The sequence below is a fragment of the Podarcis erhardii genome (genome assembly GCF_964252035.2).
Source record: "Podarcis erhardii genome assembly, chromosome: 3".
Taxonomy (NCBI): Eukaryota; Metazoa; Chordata; class Lepidosauria; order Squamata; family Lacertidae; genus Podarcis; species Podarcis erhardii.
In genome coordinates this window covers 109228257-109249165 of record NC_138507.1, presented here as the reverse complement: position 1 = coordinate 109249165, position 20909 = coordinate 109228257, and the positions used below count along the sequence as shown (strand labels likewise).

The window sequence follows — 20909 nt, the reverse complement described above, 5'->3', positions numbered from 1 at the left end:
AAGGTGCCTATCGACCGGACAAGCCCCTGCAGTCAATTAGAAATCTGAAAAACGCAAAGAGGTGTGATTCGACTAAGTGCAAAACCACAGGGTGGGGAAAGTGACTCCTCAGCACTGCCTTCTGGGAATGCCTAGTGCAGCAATGGGTCAGTGTGTCTGGCTGTTAACCAGATGTTTGGTGGTTTGAGTCCACCCAAGGATGGCTATGAGCAGAATTCCTGGATTGCAGGGGGTTGGATGAAATGACACTCAGTGTCCCTTCCAAATTCTACAATTCTATGATTCTATGACGCAGGGGGCACTGTGAGTTAAACCACAGAGCCTAGGACTTGCCAATCAGAAGGTTGGCAGTTTGAATCCCCACAACAGGGTGAGCTCCCATTGCTTGGTCCCTGCTCCTACCAACCTAGCAGTTCGAAAGCACATCAAAGTGCAAGTAGATAAATAGGTACCGCTCCAGCGGAAAGGTAAACGGTGTTTCCGTGCTCTGCTCTGGTTCACCAGAAGTGGCTTTGTCATGCTGGCCACATGACCTGGAAGCCGTACGCCGGCTCCCTCGGCCAATAAAGCGAGATGAGCACCGCAACCCCAGAGTCGGTCACGACTGGATCTAATGGTCAGGAGTCCCTTTACCCTTTACCTATATGATTCTATGAAAGGACTGAAGCCTCCAAGCTTTATTCTGAAAAGGGTGACCCAGAAGGATACAATGGCTGATGGTACTGAAAGGGGCTAAAATAATCAGTATTATTACAAATGTAAATAGGCATCCATTTCCATTCCTACTTTCTTCGTCCCTGTTTCCATTCTGCTGCAGTTCTGCTTCCGGCAAAAACTGTGTTATTAGCCTTGCCTGTGGCAGAATTTCACATAATTTGCTGTAACATTACCACATTATTCCACCATTTTCCTTTCAATGGAAAAGAAACGCAGTGCAAATTGGGGGGGGGGGACTCATCGATTACATATTGTCTGCAGACTGGAAAAGAAAAAAACAGCGAATGGAAGGTGGATTTCCATGCTGGACATGGGGCAAATAAGCAAATGCCGACAATTTTTGCTCCAGTTTCCATCAAAATTATCTAACATCCCTAAGCAGTGTGTGTGTGTGTGTGTGTGTGTGTGTGTGTGTGTACACACACAGAGAGACACAAAAAATTCAAAGGAATAAGTTTCTTTACTCAGAAGTAAGTCTCGCTGATTTTTATGGGACTTACTTGGAAGTAAATGATGGAAGAGCTGGATCTGTTGCAGGAGTTGCTGCCCTGCCGCAGAGAAAAATGGATTATCTAATCCGCTCCCTATTAGCTACATTTCTTAGCGAGCCCAACATGTTCTCATTTATCAATCTTTTGTGTGTTCAGCATCTTAAGCAAACTCCTCAAATGCATAATAAATGGAATGCATCCAGATAAGACTCTTGGAGGGGTGTCGTCGTCCCCCCCCACACACACACACTTTGTTTGAATTATGAATAAAACGAATGCTCACAACAAGCAGGAATAGCGAGTGCTTAGGAAAGTGAATTTTAGGAAGGGTGGGGGGAATAAGCTTACATCTCCTTGTGGCACCAGACGTCGTGTTTCAAGGGGCTTGTCCCAGTTCTTGAGTGGCTGGAATAATTCATCTTTCCCCACCAATGGGATTCATTTGGAACATTTGGAAGCAAACCCCACTGACTTCAGTCAAATTGGCTTCTGAATTTAGTATACGGAGGAGAGCAGCAGAATTTAGTGCTGTATGCGGGATCGGGCAAAGGCCAGAGACATGAGCCACATTGGGCCCATGACGGGGTAGATCCAGGCCTTGGTTGAGTGGGGGGGCGTATTTATTAATTTGCTGCATTTCTATCCCAGCTTTTTCTCCAAGAAGCTCAAGATGTCGTTCATGTACACCACACTAGCACACTTGCATGTTCTTTGCCCCACAGACTTCTGGGCACTGCAGTTTACCCCTGTGGCGACCACACAGGGTCCCCGGACGTTTCACCGTCTATTGATCCCTGTGCCACCACTTTATTTCTCGCTGCCACCCCCCAGGCCCTACCTGGTACAATACTGAGTCCAGTCAGGGTTAAATTCGAACATAAACTTCTGTTTATTTATTGCAGTTTAACAAGTGTGTGGTTTCACAAACGTTATCGGTCAATTACAATCATGGGGTGCCTATCCAGACCTATAACTTCCGCTACCTGCTCTCACTCACTAAACCACCTCTCAGATATTTATATGGTACCTCGGGTTAAGTACTTAATTTGTTCCGGAGGTCCGTTCTTAACCTGAAACTGTTCTTAACCTGAAGCACCACTTTAGCTAATGGGGCCTCCTGCTGCTGCCACGCCGCCAGAGCACGATTTCTGTTCTCATCCTGAAGCAAAGTTCTTAACCTGATGTACTATTTCTGGGTTAGCGGAGTCTGTAACCTGAAGCGTATGTAACCTGAAGCATATGTAACCCGAGGTACCATTGTACTTGTCTTCCTAGCCCCTGTTCCTGACTCAGCTTATTTCGTTACACTAACTCAACCTACCCACAAACTCTATCCCAATTCACTCCCACTCCAACCAACCACCCAACGAACTCCTCCCTTCGCCCCTCCCAGAGCTGATTTTATACTCCCTCTGACTCCACCCCCTGGGTTCTGATTGGGTAACCTGTTTAACTATTTCACCTCCAGCACTCTCATATGTTAACATCACAACCCCTCCCAGAGTTATAATTCCCAGCAACATTTAAGAAACTACAGTGCCCAGAATGCTTTGAGGGGAGGAATGTGTTTTAAAGGCATAGCGTGTTCACAGCCTTCTACTGTGGAAGATGGCACGCAGCGCTTTGTCTTGATTGACGAAGTAGCGAGGGAAATTCATGTTTCTGGTCCTTCAGCTTTTGCTCAATTCAAAATATTTAAACAAATGTTAATTGCTGAATAGCAGCTCCCTCCCCCCACCCCCAATCCAACAACAACAGGTGATCTACGCCTCTGTCTCCCTGCAGAGCCATCTGCTTTTGAGAGGAAGCACTGTGCTCCTAGCAAAGGAAGGCTTGAAAGGGCACCGTTTGCACTACATATAGCTACGCTTTCATATTCACTGAAATGTCTAGGATTTCAAAGGGAAAAGAGAATCGAGACCGAAAGGACATGCTAAATGGAATTATGCAATACATCCATCAGATTAGCTCAGCAGTAATGGGGGACGGAGGCTAGCAGTACGCCAAGCAGAACAGAACAAAGTGAAAATATTGCAGATCACAACCACTGCAAGGTCAGAATATAAATTAATTTCGCTGCTTATTAAAACAGAATAGGTGATTCAAAAGAGAGAGGGAGATGGGGGGAACTCAGGAATAGCATAAAGGTTTGCTATAATGTGGTCTTTCTGATCTGCTTCGGTTATGACTGCCCTACACAATCTGTGACCCACTGGACCCAACCTCGCCCATAGGAGGTTTATGGAACTGCCTGCTGAGCTGCTGCTTGGTCTGCGTTCAGCTTGGCAGGCTGCAAGTTGTGCAGATCTGATTTATGAGGAGAAAATGCTGAGCCAGCCCATTGGCTCCAGATGTAATGTAGCTGGCTGTGGGGGAATCCGTGGTGAAGGGGGGGAGAGAAAGCCTTTTTAACATGTTCAGGGGTACCCTTGTCTTCATCCATCCAGTGTGTGCTGGGGAAATATTATTCTATTCTATTCTATTCTATTCTATTCTATTCTATTCTATTCTATTCTATTCTATTCTATTCTATTCTACAGTGGTACCTCGGGTTAAGTACTTAATTCGTTCTGGAGGTCTGTTCTTAACCTGAAACTGTTCTTAACCTGAAGCACCACTTTAACTAATGGGGCCTCGTGCTGCCGCTGCCATCGGAGCACGATTTCTGTTCTCATCCTGAAGCAAAGTTCTTAACCCGACGTACTATTTCTGAGTTAGCAGAGGTTACAGATTCCACTAACCCAGAAATAGTACCTCGGGTTAAGAACTTTGCTTCAGGATGAGAACAGAAACCGCACAGCAGCGCGGCGGCAGCAGGAGGCCCCATTAGCTAAAGTGGTGCTTCAGGTTAAGAACAGTTTCAGGTTAAGAACGGACCTCCGGAACGAATTACGTATGTTACCAGAGGTACCACTGCACGAGGTTGTAGACAGGATGCATTGAGCGCTGAGGCTGACTCTGTGCCCTTGCTTGCCCAGTGGCGTAGCGTGGGTTATCAGCACCTGGGGCAAGGCAAGTAATTTGCGCCCCCTAACCCATGGATTTGCGCCCCCTAACCCGTGGATTTGCGCCCCCTAACCCCCAGATGTTGCGCCCGGTGCGGCCGGCCCCCCCTGCACCCCCCACGCTACGCCACTGTGGCAGACCAAGGTGACTGAATTTATGGGACTGGCAGAGATGACCGGCAGAATTCGTGACCAGAGGAGAGAGACAGTGGAAGAGGACTGGAAAAAATTTAAAATTTATCTTAAGAACTGTTGTAAAATTTCGGAATGCTAAGATGTCAAGGGGTATGATGCAGAGAATTACAGCTGTTAAAATTTAAGTTTAAGAAAATTTTAAAGAAAATTAAACATAAAAATGGATGAAGGATTGCTAAAAAATTTTAAAACAAGGATGCAGTGAAGGGGAGGTATGGGGAAGTCGTGCTATGTTTGTTTGTGTTGTGTTTTGTTTATTCTTTTTTCATGTTGTAAAACCAATAAAAATTATTATAAAAAACAACAACAGAGTGCTTAAATGACTCAGGACTGTAATACCTCAGAGTCCATCTTTCCCTTAACCTGGACCTTGCAAGCATCATTTGAGGCCTTCAAGTTCCCCCCTCCACGAGAGGTCCATAGGATGGCAACATGAGAATGGGCCTTTTCCGTGGTGGCTCCCTTTGTGGAATGCTCTTAGGGATTCTCACCTGGCACTTTCGTTACATATCTTTAAAATGTTGCTCTACAGCCAGGCCTTTGGCTGACTGAACCATCCATAGCCTTTTAAATGAGTTTGGGGGTATTGTTTATTAATATCATGTTGGGCAATTTGTGTTTTTATGGGCTTGTTGGGTGAAAGGCAGTATATAAATGTAATTTTTAAAAAGAAATGGGAGTGCAGCTGCATTCAGGACAGTCAACTGTCCAATTCTCAAGCACCAGAACCAGCAACCCCTAGTAGCTCCATCCTGCCAAGATTCAAACTCAGTTTATTTCCCCTCAGCCATCTCACCAGATGGTGAAATAAAGCTGGGTGTCATCAGCCTTCTCATGGCACCTTGTGGCCCCACCACTTTCCTGAGGGCTGCCCCACACCTGGTGTTGGCTCTCTTTAAAGTTGTGCACTCACTTTGGGACCAAACCCCACTGAGGACAGGGGGACCTCCGTTCCAAGCTGTACATCCACAAGGTCAAGCTGTAACCTAAAGAAGTTTCAGACTGATGTGCAAATATTCCTTAAGCCAGTGGTTCTCAACCTGTGGGTCCCCACCCAGATGTTGTTGGACTACAACTCCCACCACCCCTGAGGTCTGGCCTTGCTAGCTAGGGGTGATGGGAGTTGTAGTCTAACAACATCTGGGGACCCACAGGTTGAGAAAGGCTACCTTAAGCTGTTTTAAAACCTAGTAAACGAAACGAAAAATAAAAATTCTAACCCTCCAGCTCCAGATCAATGTAATTCATGGGAAAACATAAATTTAGGCAGTTGGCTATATTATATTCCGGAAGCAATGGTCTCACAGGGACCCATCGTTAATTTATTACAGCTAATCCTTCATTTGCTTCGGCGTGGAGCAAAGCAGAGCACGTTCGCCTGCGCCTGGGGATCCTTCTGCGGCTTATTTGGCAGAGTGGCGTCCTGGACCTCCAAGGCTCCAGAGTCTTGCCCTGTGCCGCTCCATAGCCTCAATTCTGAGGCCGCAGCGCTCTCCGATCTCCGCGAGGTCAGTTCTCCGGCTGCTTTGCAGCCTCGCCGCGCCCGCTCGGAGCCGCGTTCCAAGAGCCTCATCCAGAAAAGTTGAGACTCACCCTCCACTGCTATGCTCATGCGGTGCTTTCCTTCTCCGGGAGAACCGCCAAACAAGCCCCTTCGGGCGCGCGGGAGGAGCGAGCCGCCCGCTTTCCCGCCCTCGCCGGCCTCCTGGGGCGCACGCAGCGCTCGCGCCCTCCGCAGCCCGCCCAAACGCGTGCCAATGCCGGGCGACGTGCAGGGCTTCTAGCGGCAAGCGAGTGTGCGCGCAGAAGGCGGCGCCTGAGGCGAGGTGGCGCGGGGCGGCGTCCTGCTCTCCCGCCCCGTTTCTGGGCTGCCTCCTCCGAGCCGGCAGGGCGACTTCCTGCTCTTAGTGCTCGGACAGGATTGGGGAAGCACCTGCAGCGCGCCGCCGAGAGGGTGCAGCTTGCCGGGCTTGAAGCGTCGCAAGGAGCCTGGGCTGGGGAGCGCGCAGCCTCGTCCCTTCCTTCGCAGCCTGGTAGGGGCAGAGAGCTCCAAGTGCGCCCCCAAAAATGTTGCGCCCGGTGCGGCTGGCACCCCTTGCACCCCCCACGCTACGCCACTGTGCTTGCCTGGGTCTTTTAAGCTTGCAAGTCCAAATACATGAAGATGGCAAGAAATTCTGGTTAATCTCCTTTCTCCCATAATAGCATTTAAGCTATCATTGTTATTATTTTTCTTGAGAAGCATGTTCAGCGTTTATTTAAATGTCTCATCAGCAAAGACCTTATTGAAACACTGCAGGGCAGAATATTAGGAGTTTCGATATGAGGTTTGGGGGTCTCATTTATCTTGGTTAGGTCAGCATACAGTTGTGTTTCATGGCAGATAACCCTGAAAAGCTTAATTCTGCTTGGCATAACTAGTAACTAGAATGCATTGCTATTTCTCAACTTTCCTGACATTTTCAAAACTGCTTGGGTGAAGCAGTGGTGAAAGGATTTATTTGGGCAGGGGGTGGGTTATAAAACTTCGGCTTAAGACTGCAAGGCATAATTTAAATCAGGGCACACCAACCAGCCGACCAAAACTATATACAATCACTAGAACAATTTTGTCTAGCCCTTGGCAGCCCTGAGCAACTTACACAGAAAAGGAAATTGTAATGAGAGGGAAGAGCGGAAGAGCTGCAGCTCGGTTGTGGGGGATCCGCTTTGCATGCAGAAGTAGGGTGTGTCATTTTAGGGGGTAAAACATATTTTTTGTACATTTCTTCAGTGAGGGGTCTTAAAAATATGTTTCTGGGTGGGAGGAATTCAAATCTGCTATTATTTTTGTGATTGGACAACATTTAGCTTGGGAAGGCTACGTTTGATGAAGAAGAACATAAACTGCTTTTGGAAAACCATTTTTTAAAAAAATTACCTTCTGAAAATGGCCACTCAATGCTGAAGAAAAAGAAGAAGAAGAAGAAGAAGAAGAAGAAGAAGAAGAAGAAGAAGAAGAAGAATCAACAGCTTGGCAATTGTTGTTAATGATTTCTATGCAGTTTTACATAGCATTTCTATGCAGTTTTACTAAGCAAAACTAAATTATACAGTGGTACCTTGGGTTACATATGCTTCAGGTTACATACGCTTCAGGTTACAGACTCCGCTAGCCTAGAAATATTACCTCAGGTTAAGAACTTTGCTTCAGGATGAGAACAGAAATTGTGCTCCGGCGGCACGGGTGCAGCAGGAGGCCCCATTCGCTAAAGTGGTGCTTCAGGTTAAGAACAGTTTCAGGTTAAGAACAGACCTCTGGAATGAATTAAGTACTTAACCTGAGGTACCACTGTATTAATTGAACCAAAATATATTTTGAATTCCCAAATCACGTTACAACTTTTTAGCACCCCTCGTTTTTGGAATCTGAAAGTTGAAAAATTCAAGATGGTCAAATGCAGAAAGTCCTAGGTTCATTCCTCAGCATCTCCAAGTAGGACTGGGAAGGCCTTCTGCTTGAAACCCTGAGAGCTGCTGCCAGTCAGTGTAGACCAGAAGCAAACATATGGCACACGCATGACGTCATGGGCACGACATTGCATTATCAGGAGGGAGCTGAGCAGGGAGCCCAGTGCGGTGCAGCTTCCTTTCTTATGCTCAGGAGGAGCCTGCCATTGAACAGTGCTGTGCTCTGCTTCCTTAGCCCCCTCATTTGTTGGAGGCCTACCAAGCCAGGCCTGGTGACCATGGGGTGGCACTGCGGTCTAAACCACTGAGCATCTTGGGCTTGCCAATTGGAAGGTCGGATGTTCGAATCCCCACGATGGGGTGAGCTCCCGTTGCTCTGTCCCAGCTCCTGCTAACCTAGCAGTTCGAAAGCACACCAGTGCAAGTAGATAAATAGGTACCGCTGTGGCGGGAAGGTAAACGGTGTTTCCGTGCACTGCTCTGGTTTCGCCAGAAGCGGCTTAGTCATGCTGGCCACATGACCCGGAAAGCTGTCTGTGGACAAACGCCGGCTCCCTTTTGCCTGAAAGTGACATGAGCGCCACAAGCCCTTTCACTGGACTTAACCATCCAGGGGTCCTTTACCTTTTTCTTTTTCCATTCCTCATAAGCTGATGCGTGTCTCTCTTGCACATCCATGTCTTTTATTCTCTGTTTAACCCTAGATTTTGATTGCTCTGGATCCGAGGAGAACGAACAACGCTGCACTTTTTCATAACTTATAAGACTACGGAAACCAATTTCAAAAGGCAGGCAAAATAAGTGGGGGAACAGGAAGGAAGGAACTCTGAAGGAATGGAAGAATGGGGCAAGCAGCTTCTGGGGGCATCAGGGGCCACATAAAATGAGAGTGGGGGCCGCAGATTGCCCACCTGTGCTGTAGATAGGGATGTCTGAGGATTCCAATGAAATGGAAAAGGAAGTGTCCATTGCTGCAGTTTGCATGTTCATCTGTGGTCAGGAATGGAAATCAGTCAAGCAAATACAAGAAGTATATGTTTACATTGTTGTCTTTTTTTAAGTCTGCAAAGGTAAAGGGTAAAGGGACCCCTGACCATTAGGTCCAGTTGTGGCCGACTCTGGGGTTGCGGCGCTCATCTCGCGCCAGCATGACTAAGCCGCTTCTGGTGAACCAGAGCAGCGCACGGAAACACCATTTACCTTCCCGCCGGAGTGATACCTATTTATCTACTTGCACTTTGTGCTTTCGAACTGCTAGGTTGGCAGGAGTAGGGACCGAGCAACGGGAGCTCACCCCGTCGCGGGGATTCGAACCGCTGACCTTCTGATCGGCAAGCCCTAGGCTCTGTGTTTTAACCCACAGCACCACCCGTGCCCCTAAGTCTGCAAAGACTATGCACTTAATAACATTTTTACATTATTCTGATGTTTCATTTGCATCGTAACATACATTCATTAGCAGATAGTGAGCTGAATGTGAGGAATACAGATCAGAAAAAGAAACCTTTGCCTCCTTACATCCCTGACTGGAGATAGTACTGAGCTGTATCAATCATTTGTCTGATTTGGCCCAGCAGATTTCTTGAAACAAAAGAAAAAGAAAAACAAGAAAGAAGGAAACAAAACGACACCTACAACAAGAAGCCACCCATGCCATAAACAGCATCACTTGCTGACTTCTGCGTATCAAACTTCCATTAGAGGAAAAGGAGTAGAGGCTGGGTTTTTTCTGGGCAATTGGCAACCCGGCAGCAACTTCCTAGGTACTGACAGCATTTTATTTTTTCAAATAAAAGGAAACAATGCCTGGCACCTTGCAAACTCAAAAAATGCTGCAAGAATTACAAAAGCAGCTTCTTGAGAGCTTGTCGCAGCTGATGTCCTTCCCCTGGGGAAATTCCCGTGATTTTTATTTACCTGAGTTGCTCTCATCATGTTCTGTTATTGCTGGGAGAGCTTTAATAATGATGAGACTTCAGCCACGTGAAGAACGAGGCATTTTTATACCTGCCTGAACTGATCAAGCCCCCCACCCCCACCCACATCCCACTCTTAGGTTCGGGTTTGTTTGTTTTTTAATTTAGGTGTTGCACAAGCAATTTAGAAAACTCTGTTTTTGCCAGAGCTCTGGATTGTGTTTGGCAACAGTGAATAAAGCAGATTTTTAGGCGTTGAGAGTGGGGGGGAGTATTACCATATCAAAGGCACACATGTGCCAAAATTGTGCCACTCTGGTGATCTGAGGTCCGAATCACGTACCCTCCAACATTTATCCAATGAAAATACGGACATCCTATTTTTTTAATTTATTTTTATTTTATTTTATTTATACCCTGCCCATCTGACTGGGTTGCCCCAGTCACTCTGGGAAGATTCCAGCATATATAAAAACATAATAAAACATTAAATACTTCCCTATACAGAACTGCCTTCAGGTGTCTTCCAAAGGCTGAGGGGTCACATAACTTAACACCCTCCAACATTTCTCCAGTGAAAATAGGGGCATCCTAAGGAAAAGCAGGACATTCAGGGATCAAATCAGAAACCAGGATGGTTTCTGTAAATCCGGGACTGTCCCTGGAAAATAGCGTCTAGAATTGATGTGACCAGGCCGTCTTTGTTTCAGTTATGTTTTGTTCCCGCTCTCTCCCAAGGGCTGGACCCCAAACATTTCCCCATATTATACCTATAGGCAGTGGTGCCCTTAGGTTAGGCTGAGCAGGAGGGCCTACAAACCCAACGGGGATATAGCTCACCACACTTTGATGTGAAGAAAATGCACTTTATGAAAAGGCAGGGAGCTTTATACCATTAAGTCCAGTATTAAGGCCATCACTAAGAGCCCCCTCCACACTGCGGCTCCATCTGCATCATATATTGAAAGCAGGATCATCCCACTTTAACTAAATCCCATGGAAGTGCAGCTTGTTATGGGTGCCAAGAGTTGTTAGGAAACCCCTATTCACCTAACAGGGCTACAATTCCCAGAGTGGCTTAAAATTGTTATTTTATTATTATTATTTTATTTATTTATTTATTTATTTATTTATACGTACGTACGTACGTACGTACGTACCCCACCCATCTGGCTGGGTTTCCCGAGCCACTCTGGGCGGCTCCCAACAGAATATTAAAAACATGATAAAACATCAAACATTAAAAACTTCCCTAAACAGGACTGCCTTCTAAAAGTCGGATAGTTGTTTATTTCCTTGACATCCGGTGGGAGGGCATTCCACAGGGTGGGTGCCACTACCGAGAAGGCCCTCTGCCTGGTTCCCTGTAACTTGGCTTCTCGCAGTGAGGGAACCGCCAGAAGCCCCTCGGCGCTGGACCTCAGTGTCTGGGCTGAACGATGGGGGTGGAGACGCTCCTTCAGGTACGTATACTAAGCCGAGGCCGTTTAGGCCTTTAACAGCCAATTCCTCTTCCCGAGGAAGAAGGCAACTGGTTGGCCACTGTGAGAACAGGATGCTGGACTAGGTGGACCATTGGTCTGAGGCCTTCTTGTGCTCTTATGACCTCATTGAGTTCTGTCTTGGCTGGGCTAGAATTGCTGAAGTCCAACTGCCGAAGTCCAACTGCCTGAAACCAGGTCTGCCAGATTATAAGCATGTCACACTTACTGGAACCCAGCTTTGTCCCCAGCGTAGTTTTCATACATTATATATGGATATATGAGTGACACATTCCAGATTTTTAAAAATATTCTTAGCATCATTGTGAAAATGTCCTTGGATTGCTTGATTGATTTATCTTTAAAAAGAAAAAAATGCATCTCCCGCAATAATTGTAAGTGTAGCTGGGTTTTAATTTCAGTACTGTGGCTTATTATATAGGAACCCACCAAACGCTGTTAATAGGAGCTCTCGTTATCACAAGCGGCTATTAAGCCTCCACTGAAAAATTAGCAAAGGGAAATCTAATCACGTTGTGGGGTGCCATGCGCTGATTAAACATGTAATCATTTTCGTTCCCCACAGACTAAAAGGAAATATACAGTGGAGCATTTGGAAAGGCTAAACGATTTGTAAGCAAGGGGGGGGCGGGAGACCCGATTCCCCGAAGCCTGACAACCCACCTCTTTTCCCCCTGACCATTAGGTCCAGTCGTGGCCGACTCTGGGGTTGCGGCGCTCATCTCGCTGTACTGGCCAGGGGAGCCGGCATACAGCTTCCGGGTCATGTGGCCAGCATGACTAAGCCGTTTCTGGCGAACCAGAGCAGCGCATGGAAACACCGTTTACCTTCCCGCCGGAGTGGTACCTATTTATCTACTTGCACTTTGACGTGCTTTCAAACTGCTAGGTTGGCAGGAGCAGGGACCGAGCAACGGGAGCTCACCCCGACGCGGGGATTCGAACCGCCGACCTTCTGATCGGCAAGCCCTAGGCTCTGTGGTTTAATCCACAGCGCCACCCGCGTCCCATCCTCTTTTCCCCACAGTGGCTTAAAGGCTGCTGTTATAGCACTATGGGGAGGCTGGTCTGGATTATGTATTTAGGTTCCAGGTAAGCCTGTGCTTTTATATGGCAGAAGGAACTGCCGAACTGGTCTTTGGTTCAATCCCCTGCCTTTCCAAATAGGGTTGGGAATGTCCCCTGCCTGAAATGCAGGATAGTTGCTTCTAGTCACTACAGGGTGTGCCAAACTGGATGGACCAATGGTCTGATCCAGTATATGGCAGGTTCCTGTGCTGTTCCTATGTTCCCAGCCAGCGTGGTCCCAGCCTGTGGTCAGGAAAATTGTGGGATTTATGGTCCATCAACATCTGAAGATGGATTCATTGCGGACAAAAAGAAGTACTTTATCTCACGGAAGTACTTCATCTCACGGGATCCCTAAACTAAGGGATTTGCCACAATATGTAGTGATGGCCTTAAAGGAGGATGAGACAAACACATGGAGGTTAAGTCTATCAGTAGCTACTAGTTGTGGCGTTTGCCCGTTCTTTTGGAAATATCTGTACAGAGGGAGAGAAGGAGTTAATAGGTAGACCAATAGAAAAGCCAGAGGCGGAGCCTACCTATTTATAAAAAGGGCTTAGCCCGAGGTTTAGTGCTGAGTTAGTTAGTTAGTTAGTTAGTTAGCTAGTTAGCTAGCTGGTTGGGAAGAAGCAGTTGGGAAAGCAGCTGGAAGACAGATGGAAATAGAGAGACAGTTAGTGCAGTTGGTTCTTGTGTGAGGGGAGGTAGAAGAGTTAGAGAAAGGATAAAATAAGACTAAAAGGGTAAAAGGTAACAGCGTTTCAAATGCATTTAAAGTTTATTTGTGATTGCAATAAACTACACTCTTCATTGTTAACTTGAGAACCTGACTGAGACTAAGTGATTTACCGGGGAGGACCTGGTTGGTGGCGGCGGATTAGTGGTGGTCAACAGTCCATGAGACGACCGGAGGCTCCGTACGAACGCCACACTAGTCATGAGGATTACATTACCTCCAATCTCAGAGGCCATGTGAATACCATAAGAACACAAGAACCTGCAGGATCAGGCCAGTGGCCCAACTAGTCCAGCATCCTGCTCCCACGGTGGCCAACCAGGTGCGCCTGGGAAGCCATCAAGGAGACCATTAGCGTGTCAGCATTCTGCCCACCTGCGATTCCCAGCCAGTGGTATTCAAAAGCATTGCTGCCTTCGAACATGGGAGCAAGACATGCCATATTTTTCGCTCTATAAGACACACCCGACCATAGGACGCATCTTGGTTTAGAGGGGGAGAACAAGAAAAAAAATTCTCCCCCCCCCCTCTGCACAGCGCCCCTTCAGCGAAGTGAAAGGAGAAACGGAACCCCTTCCATTTCTCCTGCCGCTTCGCTGAAGGGGCGCTGCACAGAGGGGGAGATTTATTTTCCCTTGGTCTCCCCCTCTAAAACAAAGTGCGTTCAGTGTGTTCAAGGTACATTCAGTCGCTTTCAGTGAAGGCAACCCGAAGCCTCCGGAGCGCAGTGGGAGTTCCCGCTGCACTCCGGAAGCTTCGGGTTCCTTTCACTGAAGCAAGGAGAGTCCTGCTCTCCAGGCTTCAGCGAAAGGAAGCCGAAGCCTCCGGAGCACAGTGGGAGCTACCTTGGAAGCGGCTACCTTGGAAGCCTCCAGAGCGTGGCAGGAGTTCCCGCTGTGCTCCAGAGGCTTCGGGTTCTTTTCGACCTGCTCTTTGGGGCTGGCGGGGGAAAGCCCATCGCCAGCCCCAAAGAGCAGGTCGGGGAGCAGCGGGAAGGCTCCCAGAGCTTGTCGGGGCTGGCGGGGGAAGCCTGGGTTCCCTCCCCCAGCCCCAGGGACCACACATTCGCTCCATAAGACGCACAGACATTTCCCCTTAGATTTTAAGAGGAAAAAAGTGTGTCTTATGGAGCGAAAAATACGGTAGCTATCAATGCCATTGGCAGCATTCTCCTCCATGAATTTGTCCAATCTTTTAAAGCCATTCAAATTGGTGGCCGTCGCTTCCTCCTGTGGTTTAGTAGTTCTCTAGTTTAATGATGTGCAGCACGACGAAGTCCTGAATCTTCCCACGTTCAGCTTCATGGGATGTCCAGGAGAGGCTGGGGATCACGTGCAGGGGATCTGGTTGGCCACTGTAGAAACAGAATGCTGAACTGGGCAGGTCTTTCCACGGGAGACAGACAGAGGCGGCTGCAACTCTAGGATGTCTGCCTTGACTCGAAATCTCTTACTTTTCCATCAGTTTGCTAAACAACAGTGAAATGTATTTCCTTAATTTAACTTGCCTTGGAATTTAAGGCTCAGATAATCACCCTGCTCATTACAACAAGCGATTTTTGTCTCCATCTCCTTTATTTCCTCTAAGTGGCATTTCTCTCCACCAGAAGCTTCTGAGAATTCTCAAATGTCAACAAAAATCTTCCAACAAAAGATATTTTCTTTTTTCTTTTTTAAGTACAAACCCATCCCGCTCTGCTCAAGGGAGGGGGAAGCCTCAAAACAGCTCAATGAACATGCTCAGTAAACATGGAATTCAGACTGTAGGGGGAATGGATGAAATCGTGAACAAGGAGCACGCCACACTGCAACATTTTGTTGCAGAACGCACTACTAGTGGATCCTAAGTGCTCTGTAAATAAGTCTCCAGTACTCTCCCATCCAAAGAAAATGAAATATGGTAACACTGCCCTGATTTTTCTCCAGTAGGGGAGTGTGTGAGAGGGGGTATCAATTTCACTTATCATAGCTACCTTAATGAAAATATAGATTTCATTCTGTCATAAAAAACCAAATGCGGTCTTTGGTTCTTACATATTTCCTCCCCTCCTCATTGCCAAGCCCCGAGCCTTTATTTGCGAAACACACCTATAATCTCATTACAATGTTATTACACTTTCAGTTTTGATTATTATTTTCTGGTTAAATCAGCCTGGAAGCTTGCAGCCCCGCTCACGGAAGAAATTAGCAAGCCATTTCTTTCCAATCCAAGATGATGCATAGCGCTGAAACGCTCCCAGTTTATGACTATAGAAAAGGAGGAAATTAGTGAGACACTTTGCATGGGCTCGCCGGAGAATGAATCGACACTTCTGTAGATAACATAATGGAACATGCCCTTAATGCAGGAATACAAATACCTTCGGAACGTAAATCAGAGTTAATTATGCCTCCATCGATTTCTCAACGGGGAACTTTAAAAGTTTTAATGCCACCGTTAAGAAACTGCCAATAAGATCTGTCTCCTGTTTCTGATAACCTGCCGCAACAGCAGAATAATGATCCATTTTGAGTGTTTTGCAGCTGCGGAATATACAGAACTCCATCTCACTTGTGCTTTCAGTCTAACAAAATTCTGGAGTGAGGGGTGTGGGAATTCCCCACTCAGAATATTAATTTCATTCATTACATTTATATTTTACAAGTCTATGAGGAAGGTTAGGTTGAGAGAGCGTGACTGAGGGTCACCCAATTGCGCTTCCTGGCTGTGGGAGGAAGAAGAAGAAGAAGAGTTTGGATTTTATATCCCGCCTTTCACTCCCCTTCAGGAGTCTCAAAGCGGCTAACATTCTCCTTTCCCTTCCTCCCCCACAACAAACACTCTGTGAGGTGAGTGGGGCTGAGAGACTTCAAAGAAGTGTGACTGGCCCAAGGTCACCCAGCAGCTGCATGTGGAGGAGTGGAGACGCGAACCCGGTTCCCCAGATTACGAGTCCACCGCTCTTAACCACTACACCACACTGGCTCTGGGAGGACTAGAACTCAGGTCTCCCAGATCCAAACGAAGCCACACAAATACTCACTAAAGGCTAGGCTTACAGCCATCCATACCTTGGTTTGATGTGCCATGTTTTGTTTTGTTTTGCTTTGCTTTGCTTTCTTAATTAGCTTTTATTAAAGATTTTCTTGTGTTACCAAACAAACAAGGAAAAGCATATATAGCACCCCCACTTTCAAAACGTCTTTTTCACAGTTCGTTTACATTCAGTATGAGACTTATTTGTCATAGACATTGTGCTGTTGCAGGGAAAGAGAGAGGGAGGGAGGGAGTTTGGGGATTGTGATCTTTCATTCTATTAATCTATTGCATAGGGATTGTGCCGGGCTTTTGTTTCAGCATCACATGGGTAGGTCCTTTGTTTATATATTTACTTAATTTTATTGGCATTGTGAGAGATCGGAGGATCCAAAGGTTGGTTGGTTGCATTTGGTTGGATGCAGTGGGGCTTGTTTGTATGTGTGGGGTGGGGTGGAGGGTTTCTTGGGTCAAATTAGCAGCTTGTGAACCCCTAAAGCCTCCTTTAATTTCCCCTCATCCATGTGGCATCCGCCTCCAACTACAACTTTCTCCCATTTAAATGCAGAAGAGCAACATTGATTAAAAGAGACTCAAGGTGTTCACAATCCACATGAAACCGAAGACGCCCATGGTCCAACCTTCTGTCTAAACTTTATGCAGTGGTACCTTGGGTTACAGACGCTTCAGGTTAGATACGCGTTTCAGGTTACAGACTCTGCTAACCCAGAAATAGTACCTCGGGTTAAGAACTTTGCTTCAGGATGAGAACAAAAATCACACGGCAGTGGTGCGGCAGCAGCGGGAGGCCCCATTAGCTAAAGTGGTACCTCAGGTTAAGAACAGTTTCAGGTTAAGAACGGACCTCTAGAATGAATTAAGTTCTTAACCCGAGGTACCACTGTACAAGCAAATCCAGATAAATGCTCAGTAATCAGGTCACTTGGATTACTGTTAGTGAACACTAGCTGCTGGGTATAACAAGTGAGAGAGTGTTACTGTGTTCGTGTCCTGCTTCCCAGAAACACAGAAACATAGAATCACTGATTCTGAGAGCCAGTGTGGTGTAGTGGTTAAGAGCAGTAGTCTCGTAATCTGGTGAACCGGGTTCGCGTCTCCGCTCCTCCACATGCAGCTGCTGGGTGACCTTGGGCCAGTCACACTTCTCTGAAGTCTCTCAGCCTCACTCACCTCCCAGAGTGTTTGTTGTGGGGGAGGAAGGGAAAGGAGAATGTTAGCCGCTTTGAGACTCCTTAAAGGGAGTGAAAGGCGGGATATCAAATCCAAACTCTTCTTCTTCTTCTTCTTCTACTGGAGGAGGAAGAGGGGGTGGGGGGAGTACCCCACCCCTGGCAGTGCAATCCTGGTGGGGTTCCATCGCAGCTGCCCCCCCCTGCATTGGGCATCCCGCCCCCACAGGTGGTGCGTCACGCCCCCAGAATGCATGCCACGCCCCTTTGGGCAGCACACCCCGCCCCCGGGCCGCATGCCAGCCCCACCCCCGCCTGCTCTCCGCCCCTGGTGCCAGAGCATGAAGCTCCGCCACTGCATAGAATTTTAGAGTTGGAAGGGACCTCGAGGGTCATCTAGTCTGACCCCCTGCAATACAGGAATCTCAGCTCAAACATCCATGACAGATGGCCATCCAGCCTCTGCTTAAAACCCCCCAAGGAAGAAGAGTCTACGGCCTCCCAAGGGAGACCATTCCACTGCCCTTACTATCAGAAAAATGTTCCTGGTGTTTAGTCGGAATCTCCTTTCTTGTAACTTGAAGCCACTGGTTCAAGTCCTTTCTCCAGAGCAGGAGAAAACAAGCTTGCTCCCATTCTGGCATCAGGATGGCAACCTTGAAGCCAGAATAGGGTGGTTCTCAAAACTGATTAAACTGGATGCTGTGACTGTCCTAATACGCTAATTAAACTATTCACATTTCAGCTCTCAACAGAACAATCCTGATTTTTATTTTAAAGAAGAATTCAAGTTTCCCAAAGCATTTAATTGTCAACTAGGAAAGAAGATAATTCACTTCTAATTTATACTCTAAATGGAGCAAAACATAAATATAATTAGAGTAAACCGGGTCAGGTTTAAATTGTGCTGCACTTCAAAAACAATTATACCCCAAACACCAAAAATGCAAAAGACACATCCATTAATGCTCAAGCATGTTCTTAATTGTTGTAGTGAATCTGGCCTTGGAAATAAGAGATCTGCATTGTAATAAGATGAAATGGGTTATTTCCCTTCCCATCCATCATGTTCCTTAGTAAACTGTGTAAAGATCGGAAGATATTCACAGTCATACGCTCAGAGGGACCGAACTGGCTCAATTTGTGAGTATACATTTCAACAAGGCATTAATTAAAGTGAAGTGGATGTGGCTTGCTTGGCGCATTTCTCCTAAATACACGTCTGCATTTTAAATGCAACCAGTCTCACTCCTCTGGTGCATTTTTTGTATTTAACAGTGCAATCCAATGCATGCCTACTCAGAAGTGAGCCTCATTTAGGTAGCTGAAGTATAGGTGGGTTCCCACGAGGCAAGACACAGTGATAACAGCAAGAACCTTTACTGAACTACATAACTGGGAAACAGAGGCAAAGCGACTACATATATACATTTCTGAAAACCCGGGCCACTCCCACTCCCAACTTGATTGGCTGTCTACACTTCCAAACTGCAAATCTTGACTCGGAATTCAACGGCCAATGGCAGAGGCCAAAATCCTGAAATGTTCTGTGATTGGACAACATGTATCGAATCAGAACACAGGAGCCCAGAATCCTTAATCCAGACCATGGGTAGGCAAACTAAGGCCCAGGGGCCAGATCTGGCCCAATCGCCTTCTAAATCCAGCCCACGGATGGGCCAGGAATCAGCGTGTTTTTACATGAGTAGAATGAATGCTTTTATTTAAAATGCATTATGGAGCATAGGAATTTGTTCATTCTTTTTTCCAAAATATAGTCCGGCACCCCCATAAGGTCTGAGGTACAGTGGACCAGCCCCCTGCTGAAAAAGTTTGCTGACCCCTGGTCCAGACTCAAGCTCAGGCAAACACAGACCACAGAATACATAACAGTAGCATTCAGCTTCAGAGTAGATCCATTAAAATTAATGGACCCAAGTTAGCCATGTTTCCATGGCACAATTGGTCAGTGAGTCTGGCTGTTAACCAGAAGGTTGCTGGTTCAAGCCCACCCAGGGATAGCTTTGGCAGGATTCCTTCTTTGCAGGCTGGCCCACGGGGTCCCTTCCAACTCTACAATTCTATGATTCATTCATTTCCGTGGGTCTACTCTGAGTACTCTGAGTACAATCTTCTACTCTGAGTACTTAAAAAGCAGAGACATCACCTTGCCAACAAAGGTCTGTACAGTTAAAGCTATGGTTTTCCCAGTAGTGATGTATGGAAGTGAGAGCTGGACCATAAAGAAGGCTGATCGCAGAAGAATTGATGCTTTTGAATTATGGTGCTGGAGGAGACTCTTGAGAGTCCCATGGACTGCAAGAAGATCAAACCTCTCCATTCCTAAGGAAATCAGCCCTGAGTGCTCACTGGAAGGACAGATCCTGAAGCTGAGGCTCCAATACTTTGGCCACCTCATGAGAAGAGAAGACCCCCTGGAAAAGATCCTGATATTGGGAAAGATGGAGGGCACAAGGAGAAGGGGACGACAGAGGACGAGATGGTTGGACAGTGTTCTCGAAGCTACCAGCATGAGTTTGGCCAAACTGCGGGAGGCAGTGGAAGACAGGAGTGCCTGGCGTGCTGTGGTCCATGGGGTCACGAAGAGTCAGACACGACTAAATGACTAAACAACAACTCTGAGTACAACATAACTGAATACTACAGTACTTCCAAGTAAGAAGGTGTAGCCTAAGACTTGACTCTACTAATCAAGTGATTAAATACATGCTGGAACCTAATGCAGTTAAGCCATGTGGGGACACCATGTGGTATGCAGCTAGATTTTACTCAGAGTGTACCCACTGAAATTAAGGAACATGACCTAAGTTCAGAACACTGATTTCAACAGGTCTGCTCTCGGTAAAACGTAACTGAACACCTCCCATAATTTCTCTGCCTCCTGGTCTGGTTTATCAATGTCCTAGTAAACAATGTTTGGTTGGCTATTTTGGAAGTGTTGCTTGCTAGCTAGTTTTCAAAAAAACCACTGTGTCTTGCTCCCTCATGTGAAACCTCCGCTTAGAAGGTTTGCCTTTGGCTTTTGCACACAGCTGCTTGCCAACATCAGCACCCAAGCATGCCATAAACTGGCAAACAGGCCGTGAGTGCAGCAGAGCTGGAGAACTCTTCACCATCTTCATCAGAATCAGGGATGAGGAACCTGAGGTATTTCAGATGTTGCTGGACAATAACACCCATCATCCTGGACCATTGGCGATGCTGGCTGGGACTGACAGCAGCTGGGGCCCAATAGGGAGGGCCACAGGTTCCCCATTTCTGCTTGGGGAAGGGCATACTAGGTAAGCATAGCACTGTGCAACTGAAAGTGGTGTACAGAGTCAAACAAATCAGAAATCCCCAAGGGTGCAAATTCCCCTGCAGAATCACTGTAGACTGCTTCATTGACTTCTAGTAGCTTTGACTGCAGAGACATCACCTTGCCAACAAAGGTCTGTATAGTTAAAGCTATGGTTTTCTCAGTAGTGACGTATGGAAGTGAAAGCTGGACCATAAAGAAGGCTGATCGCCAAAGAATTGATGCTTTTGAATTATGGTGTTGGAGGAGACTCTTGAGAGTCCCATGGACAGCAAGATCAAACCTCTCCATTCCTAAGGATATCA

At 46.8% G+C, this 20909-nt stretch overlaps 1 long non-coding RNA gene across 1 annotated transcript; it reads left to right on the top strand.

Moving 5' to 3' along the window:
• The first annotated feature begins 12021 nt into the window (after positions 1-12021).
• Positions 12022-13169, top strand: LOC309338153. Its single transcript, XR_014154766.1, has 2 exons — positions 12022-12915; positions 12952-13169. It is a non-coding gene; the product is annotated as an uncharacterized lncRNA (long non-coding RNA).
• The last annotated feature ends 7740 nt before the right edge of the window (positions 13170-20909 follow it).